This window comes from Protopterus annectens, chromosome 4.part0 (genome assembly GCF_019279795.1).
Source record: "Protopterus annectens isolate FY-2018-M chromosome 4.part0, PAN1.0, whole genome shotgun sequence".
NCBI classification, from domain to species: domain Eukaryota; kingdom Metazoa; phylum Chordata; order Ceratodontiformes; family Protopteridae; genus Protopterus; species Protopterus annectens.
This window is the reverse complement of record NC_056733.1, coordinates 119,514,206-119,525,224: the sequence shown is the minus strand read 5'-3', so window position 1 is coordinate 119,525,224 and position 11,019 is coordinate 119,514,206. Positions and strand designations below refer to the sequence as shown.

The window sequence follows — 11,019 nt, the reverse complement described above, 5'->3', positions numbered from 1 at the left end:
ACTTTGACATTTTTGGTTTTCAATCTTTATAGTTCGACAGAATAGCGTTCACTATTTTTAGCTGTTCTAGTTTAGTTCTGTTCTGATATAGAACTGTTTAGTTCTCTGTTCTGATATAGAAGCGAGTTACCAAGACATGGTTCAAAGCTGCTGAGAGCACCCTGGCTGTGCAAGGCTACAATGGTTTCCACACATTCAGACCTCAAAATGAGAATGAAGGAAACAAAGGTCTCAGAGGTGGATCCATCTTCATTAAAATCAAATACACTACTAGACTGGTCAAGCCATGACTCTCTCAAACTACTCCATGTCCAATTAACTATTGGGAAAGTACCATACCACATCATTGCTAGCTATAGATCCCCCACCATAAACCAGGATAAGCACACTACTGTATCAGTCCGTTACTTCAAAATCTGAGGTTAATACAGAAATAGAAATGACACAAAACACCAAGGCTCAAACTTAACTTATTAATTTATTAAGCAAAACTTTTCTTAAAGTACAGTAAAGCTAATACTAAATAAACAGAAAAACTAATAAATCATGTACTTACAAGCATATGCATAAACAAAATCATCTTTGCCACTGATAGGGAAACTTCAATCCTATCCACTGCAGCTATCTGTTCAGTCAAGGCAAGGCCGACAATGGCGAAATGTCTCTAAGCTCAGTTCAGGCTAGTGCTGTGATGAAATCCGGATGCTGATGATGATTTTCATCTTAGCCTTTGACTTTTTATAGTCTTTTTTGAGTTAACAGAATATTGTAGAAAGATCTGACATTACAGGCTCATCATGAGTTGATGGAATATTTTAGAAAATTACAGATCATTTCCTAAGTTGTAAACAAGTCTCGTAATGTCTGGTCTTGTGCCCTACTTCCCTTTTTCAAAGAACAGTTAGCTCACAACCTTGTGATATAGTTCCTCTTTGAAATCCCCACATTCTGGTAAACATCTTTTAAGCTGATAAACAACTTATAGGTTAACAAAAGTTCAGTAATACCAGTAATCAGTGAGCAAGGCCCGCTCTTAAGCATATTGTATTGTTTCAGTATTAGCAGCATATAGTGATGTAGTGGCATATCAAGAACTAGCAATAATCAATCTAGCAATAGTTAAACATACACAGTGATATGTGGCTCGAGGCATAGCAAAAACTGGTAGACTGTGTGGATCCGTCACAGGCCACCCCTTGCATCGAGCAACGTACGCTGTGTATCCCTTATAATGGTTAAAACTGACAACATCAGTTTGTACCTTCTCATCACTTTACAATAAATGCAGCATGATATTATGCAAAATAACACAGAAATTATTGTGGTCAAAAGTAAAGGATGCAATAACAAATTAAACCACACTGAAGCCTTAAATGACCACATAAAAACATCATACCAATGCGAAACAGTTATATCCTGTATTTCATTTGCAATTTTTACAATGGTACCTTTATCTTTAATCATTTTAATCACTATTAGATGCGCATCATTTAGTGTTTTATTTAAAAGTTGCAACACTGTTTGTCCTTCCTGCTTAATCTGTTGAAAGTCCGGGTGGACTAGAGATGGCCACTTAAAAGTGTGTAATGGTTCTATGCTAGCATTAAATGTGACATCCATCCATCTAGTCAGGCTAATCAATTCTCCAGTACAAAAATCAATAATTGCATGGATATTACTTTTACAGTATGCTCTACCAGTTGTGATCATCCCATCACTCCAGGCTAATTTACAGGAGGATATCACACAAACAGTGGTATCATTTAGCTGGTAGATGTCTGTACCATTAACTACATACCTGTGCCAGATGCATTCCCCAGTTCCATTATGTAAGCATGGGTGAGGCTTCCTCTTCACCATCATGCATACCCACCCCTGGGGCCAGGTTTCACAACCTGTCACATCAACGGGTACATCATTATAATCAATCAAAGTAGATTCAATTTGAGGTACCCACCAATTATCTCCAAATTGCAAGGGCAATGCAACAAATGGACAGACCTGCTTTGTTCCTTTCTTACTAGCAAGATAGTCAAAAATCAGTATACAAGACTTATTTTCACATGCAAAATCTATTGGTTTTAACCAATGATACAGTTGCAGTTCCTTTTGCCAATGGGCTGCCTTTTTAGCCCCCCAAGTTTGAGTGAATTGCAAATATTGCTGGTTGGCAGCCAACTGAGATAAGATACAAAAAGTCTGATTTACTTCTGCTGTAAGGTTATTTAAAATCTGTTCTGTATATGTATTTGTATGTTCAATCCACCTCCATAAGACAGTTTGGGTTAAAATACCGTCTACAGTTCTTTGTCCCAGCTCGGGATCATGGTCTGCTAGTAGCTTAAAGGCCATATTTAGGTCAGTGCCCAAACGGCTCAATTTGCTACGTAGGGTATCCATATCTACACTGTTTAGGAATCCAGTCCCTGTTCCGACTGCACCTAGTGCAGTACCAAGAATACCTGTAACATAACGTTTATTTCTTCTATATCTGTAATGTTTGTATTTGATATGCAAAGAATCAACTGGCCACAATTGTGCAATTTTACAATGTGGATACCTGGTGGTAATATCAACTGCTGACATGTTAACTATCATTTTAATACGTTGTATAACTCTAGCACTACTTACAGTTTTACATCCTCTGGTATATCTTACCACATGTCCCAAACCATTAAATACAGTTGAACTATTGTCCATGGCATATATCTCCAAATCCGGAGATAGGGTTTCCACGGTGTCATTCTCCCTTTGAAATTCAGCTATGCAGGAGGAATTTAATGGAGACTTAGCTAAAGAAAATCCCGACTCATTTAGCCTTTGGTACAAACCTCCGAAAGGGTTTGAGACACATTTTTCAGGATGTCTATCACAGTTCAGTCTACATACAGTTGTAATGTTTTCCCTCTGAGTGATGTTCCAAGTTAATGCAGGCTTGGGTGTCACCGCATATAGATGGTCTCCCAATTTCCAATAAAAGTCACAGTCAGCTGTTAAATTTGCAACATCTTCCCCTTCGAATAGAGGGACAGGATCAAGACAGTTATATGGCCCATCTAAGTGTTGTCGTCGGAAAAGGTTGGCTTCTTCCCAAACAGTGGCAATAATCTATGGAGAGGAAAGTACAATGGTTGTTTAGCAGAATCAAGTAATACTAAAACAGTATCACCAGGTCCATCACAAATTACTGTCCCATGTTCATTTGGCTGATTGGGTGTGGTCACTATAACTTTCAGTCCCAGCCATTTGCTTGGTTTAGTATCACAGTCTTGTAGTAAGATGACAGCATCTTGATGCATACACATTTCTACTAAAGGTTGTCCTTTCTGAATCATTTGTGTCTTGTTATCTAAATTGATAGCCTTCACTATCACTTCTCGTTCTGGCTCCCATAATGCAAAAATCTCCCAACTTTCACCTAATAGCCCTTTTTGCCCCCAGTGCCAATTTTCTGGGAGAGAGAGTTTCCAGCCTGTCTTAACTAATGCCATATTTTGTGCTGGCACCCCTTGTTCAGTCAATGCACATAGCCAGAATCGAGTTTGATCAGTATTTGTCAAAAGAGGGTATATGGCATTCGGATTCAGCTTTTCTATTTTCAAAACACAGCAGTTGGATCGAATATCATTCATATGCATTTGCAAGGGGGTTCCTTGATGCTTCCGGGGTCTGTTATTCAGCTGACTCACAGCTAATTCTAATACCTTTGCCCAGCCTCGCAATGTTCCATCATTCGTGTTCTTTCGAATTTGTTCTTTAAGGAGTCCATTATACCTTTCAATTAAACCAGCAGCTTGGGGATGATATGGGATATGCAGCACCTATCGAACTCCATTTTCCTTTGCCCATTCTTGAACCTCTGCTCCGGTAAAGTGGCTGCCTTGATCACTTTGGATTTCAGTGGGAATCCCATATGTCACACATAATTTATTCAATCCTTTTAACACTGCTTGCTGGTTTGCCTTTTTGCATGGGGACACCATTAATAATCCTGAATAAGTGTCCACCATCGTCAGGCAGTATTGCTGATTTTGATCCAGTGGTAAAGGACCAATAAAGTCTATCTGCCAGATTTGTGCTGGGCGGCTGCCTCTGTGAATATGTCCACATGCTTCTGCTTGCAGTTGCTTCTGTTTATTTCTTTGACAGATCTCGCACTGTTTTATAACATCCGTAGTTATTTCCTTATTCAACTGCATACCATGCCTCCAGGCCCATTCTATTGTCGCATCTCTTCCCAAATGTCCACTCCGATCATGGGCCCATCTTGCCATACTAGCACTTTCGGCTTTTTCTGCAGTAACACGTACCGCGGCCATCTTATCTACCTGCTGGTTATGCCTCCTTTCATTTGTTACAAGTGATGCATGGACATCTACATGTCCAACACTGATTTTGCATTGTTGAGCTTTTTCCCAAATCCGTTGCCAATCTTCTGAACCTCCCCATAGAGGTCTGCCATGGATCTTCCAATCCTGTTGCTGCCAGGCAGGTAACCAGGTTGTCAGTCCCTTATAAACTGCCCAGCTGTCAGTATAGATGTATGCTTCATCCTCCGGTGATAAACTGTCGATGACCAGGGCAACAGCTTGTAATTCTGCCTGATTATTTGAACCGGCAGTACCTTCGTCAAATAACACAGTTTCTGTTCATGGGCAATAAGCCACCGCAGTCCAGGTCCTACCATTTGATCCAATTTTGGCAGAACCATCAGTAAACCATGCAAATTTCTGTTTTTCTGCATCTAAATTATCAAATGGTAATGCTTCAGTTATTGTGGCATAATGGTTAAGGCGGTTACCTTACATGCACAAGGTGCAGGGTTTGATTCTCACATGGGGTAATTGGCTAGGCTTCAAATGGCCCACAAGGGTAATTAGCCTATAGTAATCTATGAACCTATGAACCTATGGAGACTGTGGAAGCTCATGTCGCTGTTGTTCTATCGCATCAGCATCATCCAGAATTACCAGTACAGCCAACTGTTGTTGTACCTGAGACACTCCAGGCACGATGTTGGCCCTTTCCTGTAAATACCACTTCCACTTTTGTACAGTCGAAGATTGTGCTATCAGGGTTTTCATCAAAGTATTGTCTCGTAACCACCCCTGGATTGGGTAGTCTATTTTAACTGTCACTGTTTGTTGTTTAGTTATTCCTTCCACATGAATCAATGCTGTGTACACCGCCAGTACATGCTGCTCAAGGGGGCTATATCTCACCTGTGCTCCAGTCAGGGATTTGGACCAAAATCCCAAGGGTCTCTTTTTCCCAGTGTCATCCTTCTGCCACAGCCCCCAAGACATAACATTATTGGCAACTGTTACTTCAAGGACAAAAGGTTGTTGTGGATCAACTGGGCCCAGCCCCACGCTCTGCTGTAGAGCCTTTTTTGCTTCTTCAAAAGCCGTTTGTTGCTTGGGACCCCATTGAAAGTCACATTTTTTCCTAGTTACATAGTGAATGGGTCGCAAAATCAGTCCAAGATGAGGTACAAATGCTCTCCAAAAGCCCATTGCTCCCAAAAAGGCCTGTGCCTGCTGTTTCGTTTTCGGGACTGCAATTTTCTGGATACTCTCCAGTGCTGCTGCAGGAATTTCCCTTTTTGCTCCGTTCCAAATCATACCAAGGAATTTTACTAATGTCCCTTGTTGTGTTTTATTCTCATTTATAGCCCACCCTCTGTTCTGAAGGTGCTGAACTACAGTTTTTAATGCGATCTCCACCTCAGATTTTTCTCCAGTAATCATTATGTCATCAATGTAATGAAAAATAGTCACTTTGTCTAGCTGTAACTTGGCTAGGTCTCTAGCCACCAGTCCATGACACAGGGTAGGGCTATGCAGATATCCTTGAGGTAACACTTGGAAGGTATACTGCCTCCCCTCCCAGGTAAAAGCGAATTGGGCTCTGCTTTCTTCTGCTATCAGAATGGAGAAGAAGGCATTTGCTAAGTCCAAAACTGCATGATATGGTCCAGCAGAGGAAGACAGTTTTTCCACGATTGTAACAATGTCTGGAACAGCTGCTGCTAAGGGTGGGGCCACCTTGTTTAGACCTCGATAATCTACAGTCATTCGCCATGATCCATCAGGTTTCCTTACTGGCCAGACTGGACTGTTGAATGGACTCACTGTTGGCTCAAGTATGCCAACCTGAAGCAGTTCTTGGATCATCTCAATAATCTCAGCGTGCCCACCTGGGATATGATATTGTTTGATGTTCACTATTGTTTTAGGCGTGGGAATACAAAGTGGTTCCCACTTTGCATTGCCTCGAACTACAGCCTTAACTGCATTGACTGAACAATGCCACACTCCAAACCTAAATGGCCCTACAGTGGTTTCCAAAGTTCTACCCTTTAATACATCTATTCCTAAAATGTGTTCAGGTACTGGAGCTATCACTGCTTCAATGTAAATAGGAATACCATCCCCAAAAGCTATCTTAATCTTGGTTTTGGTACCTAGTGTCTTTGCCCCTCCATAACCATCAATTTCTACATACTGTCCACGAAATCTACGGGGGTTGCCTGCAAAAATGGTTACTTCTGATCCTGTGTCTACCAGAGCCATCACATGTTGTGGCCCTCCCTTCCAGAAAATGGTAAGGGGTACGTAAGGGTGTCGGTCCCCAGGTGTAATTGCTCTTACTGTACCCCTAGCTACTGGGGACCCGCCTACTAGTCAATTTGTCTCTGTTTTTTCGACTGGGGTTCTCCATTCCTTTCCTCCCCAGTCTCTCTCGTCATTAAATTCCCCCTTTTGCCACTGTGCTAGCTCCTCATCAGTAGGGATGTCAGGATGTAATTGATTCCACCCTACCTTCCCTTCAGTGGTACTCCTGGTTGGACTTTTTGTAGGGGTTTGCTTTTTACTTTCAGAACTTGAACCTTTTTCCTTTTGTTTTTGCTTCCACCTTTTATATAATTCTTCAGTAGCTATCCCATCTATTTCCGCAGCTTCAACCCCCCACCTTAACAGATCCAGAAACATTTGCTTTCTCGTAACCTTCTCTCCAGATTTATCTTTTGATTTCTCCGCATTTGCCTTTCTAGCTCTTCTCTGTTCTTTTTCTTCCACTAATTCTGCCATTTGATTTAGAGTGGCTATTACGTCCCATATCTGCTGACCTACACTGCCTGCCAGGGCAGCCATCAGCTGCCCTTTCCACCACTGTGGTGCATTTTTGATTAATTTGCTCCTCATATTGCTAGTCATAATTTGTGCATCTGGTCCTCTTAGAAGCACCAATACCCCATCCCTCAATTCCATCGAGTAAACGGCAGCCAACATAGCCATTTCTCTTAACTGCTGTATGGCCTCTGCTATTGTTTTCCAAGGCTTATGTTCATCAGCTACTGCTGTAGCATCTGGCCAAGTAGCACGGAAAGCCGAGGCTAACCACACCACCAGTGTATTCACCTGGGAATCACCATGATCTATATTGTTTACTATTTGCTTTAGACGCGGGTGAAACACCAGACATGCACATTGGTGCATCTCTTCAGCATTTAGAGACACCGCTTCTCCCCCTGTGTCCCAAACCCAAAGAAACCATGCTAAAACAGTTTCCCCTGGCCTTTGCTTATAGATTTGGATTATATTCAATAATTCAGCTTGCGTATAACTCCGCACCTCAACCCATTGTTGTGGCGCTGCCCCTCCAGTCCACTGTCCCTTCTTCTCAATAACTGGGCGCGCCTCCACTGACGGAGAATTTACTATTTCAAAATCACTATCACCCTCATCTGTTGAGGGGAGATCACCTTCCCACTTCTCAGGATCAAACTCTGCCTTACACAGCAAAGCACGAACCCGAGGCCGAGGGTGGATGGCGTTGTTTTCTCCCGTTTTGTTGTCTACGCTGTTGAATTATCTGAGTAGCTAAAGTCACTGAATTAGATTTCCAGTGTTGAGCTTCCTCCCCTACTTTAACAAGTGCCATGTTTGCCTTCTCCAAGGCATCTCTAATCTATGTGTGTGTGTGTGTGTGTGTGTGTGTGTGTGTGAGTTCTTTACATTGCTCTTCTAATTCTAAAACTTTTTCTTTTAGTGAGTCTATATCTCTGTCTAATTCCTGAATTGCTTCAAAGAACAGCCATCCGGCTGCCCCTACCCCTTCCTTCACCTTTTTTCCCTTATCATCCAATTTTAACCCCTCTAAAGCTCTAGCTAGGCTATCAGGATCTGCCTTAGGTCTTTCCTGCAAGGGTTTTGGAGAAGGAGGAGGAGAAACTTGACTCAATACCTTAGCAAGAGGATCCCACTTCCCAAATAATGCTGTCAAAGTGGCATCAACACCCAACTTATTTGGGGTGCTTAATGCAACATCCTTCTTACCTTTACCTAGGTGTTTTAAAGAAAAAAACATTGCTGGTTGTTGTGACATTTCCACTGCAAACCCCAGATCCTGCCGACTACACCAAGTGTATCAGTCCGTTACTTCAAAATCTGAGGTTAATACAGAAATAGAAATGACACAAAACACCAAGGCTCAAACTTAACTTATTAATTTATTAAGCAAAACCTTTCTTAAAGTACAGTAAAGCTAATACTAAATAAACAGAAAAACTAATAAATCATGTACTTACAAGCATATGCATAAACAAAATCATCTTTGCCACTGATAGGGAAACTTCAATCCTATCCACTGCAGCTATCTGTTCAGTCAAGGCAAGGCGGACAATGGCGAAATGTCTCTAAGCTCAGTTCAGGCTAGTGCTGTGATGAAATCCGGATGCTGATGATGATTTTCATCTTAGCCTTTGACTTTTTATAGTCTTTTTTGAGTTGACAGAATATTGTAGAAAGATCTGACATTTCAGGCTCATCATGAGTTGATGGAATATTTTAGAAAATTACAGATCATTTCCTAAGTTGTAAACAAGTCTAGTAATGTCTGGTCTTGTGCCCTACTTCCCTTTTTCAGAGAACAGTTAGCTCACAGACTTGTGATATAGTTCCTCTTTGAAATCCCCACATTCTGGTAAACATCTTTTAAGCTGATAAACAACTTATAGGTTAACAAAAGTTCAGTAATACCAGTAATCAGTGAGCAAGGCCTGCTCTTAAGCATATTGTATTGTTTCAGTATTAGCAGCATATAGTGATGTAGTGGCATATCAAGAACTAGCAATAATCAATCTAGCAATAGTTAAACATACACAGTGATATGTGGCTCGAGGCATAGCAAAAACTGGTAGATTGTGTGGATCCGTCACAACTACCTACCTCGATTTACTGGAATCCCTCGACATACAGCCCAACTCCTTAGTCATGGGAGATTTCAACTTTCCTTCCATAGACTGGGGAACATACACAAGTAAAAACTCACTCTCCCAGAGGTTCCTGGACTTTGTTAACACAAATGTTCTGGAACAGATAGTCTGCACCCCCACTAAGGGGTCTAATGTTCTGGAAATAGTACTCACAACAAGGGGGGTCACTGCACTTCCCCAAGTGTGATGCCTCCCTGGCTAGGTCAGACCACAAATCAGTCTTGTTTGAAGTAACTACTGGAACTGACACCCTCACAGGAACAAAAATTATAAAAAACTTTACGAAAGCTAACTATAGCCTACCAAGCAATGGTATAAAAAGTGGGTTCCTATTAAATCAGCGAACGCTTAACTTAGCGAATGCTGTTTAATCGACCCTTTTTGTTTGAAATGGTGAAATCCCAAAAGCATGGAACAGCGAAAATCACTGGGCTGTTTTCAGGACTTTGCCATTTCCTCCACTGTGGTGCAACTCAGAGTTGGTATATTTACGTAGGGGGCTGTGGGGGGAGAAGCCCCTCACTTTATTTTATGTTTTTGTTTTTTTTTAACAGAGCAGCAAATTTTTTTCTGGGAAAAAAATCGCTGTTCCATGTGTTCGGCCTTTTGGTGTTTCGACATATTTGGGACGATCATACAGCGTTTTCTAAGTTAAGCATTTGCTGATATAATATAGACCCTAAAAAGCTTCATACCACCAGCAATCACAGACATCAATGATCACTATGCAGAAGTGTATGCAAATGCCTTGTACAAACACTTAAGAGACTGCATAAACTCTGCTGTAACTAACCAGATGAAAACCAGGTCTTCCTGTAAAAATGAGCTACCACAGTGGACTTCAAGTGTAGACAGATTACACAATAAGAAGAAACTGTTGTCCAGAAGCAAGAGGGATATCACTCTGCAGAGGAAGAGTTCCCTCCTAGGCCTAAACAAGAAAATCAGAAATCTTTTAAAGTCTTCTAAGCAAATTATGAAACTAAAATCACATTCTTAGCCAAGGATAATCATAAGGCATACTTTACTTTTGAAGTCTAAAAGGGAATGCCCAGCTATGTGCCAAACTGGTTGTAGATGGGATTATTCATACTACACTGGAAGATATTGCCAACCTGCTAGCTGACAGATTCAGCACAAACTTTACCTCTCTATCCCCACTTACCATATCCCAAAGCATAACTGACATAATTTCTCTGCCTAGTATCTCTGAAGAACAGGTCATCTCTGCACTTGCCAAGACCAAAAACACAGCCTTAATGGGACCAGATAATATCCTAGATTAATACTAAACAATCTAAAATAAGACCTAGTGGATCCATTTGGCATTCTTTTTAATCATAGCTTGAGAACTGGCTATGTTCCTGCAGAATGGAGAACAGCAACAGTAATTCCCCTGCACAAAGGGGGGCCATAAACCGAACCTGGAAACTATAGACCCATAAGTATAACCAGCCTCATTTTCAAGGTTATCATGGACCTTATCAACAAGGCAATCTCCAAATGCTGAACCCGACCCAGTTTGGGTTTGTTAAGGGTATATCATGCTTATTAAACCTGGTGAACTTCTTTGAGAATGTCACCAATTGTCATGTCACTCCCTGGATCAACTGATCAACACCCCCACCAGAGGTGACAACATATTGGACCTGGTCATCACCAACAGGGGTGACCGGTGTTCTACACCAGAGGTCAACCCCTCGCTGGTTAGATCAGACCATTGACTAATCACTCTGGCT

The 11,019-nt window shown here is 41.4% G+C and overlaps 1 long non-coding RNA gene across 1 annotated transcript; it reads right to left on the bottom strand.

Moving 5' to 3' along the window:
- Nucleotides 1-306: 306 nt before the first annotated feature.
- LOC122800116 lies at nt 307-9,262 on the bottom strand. Its single transcript, XR_006364531.1, has 3 exons — nt 9,230-9,262; nt 6,676-6,679; nt 307-388 (listed from the first exon to the last, which is right to left on the bottom strand). It is a non-coding gene; the product is annotated as an uncharacterized LOC122800116 (long non-coding RNA).
- Between the last annotated feature and the right edge of the window lie 1,757 nt (nt 9,263-11,019).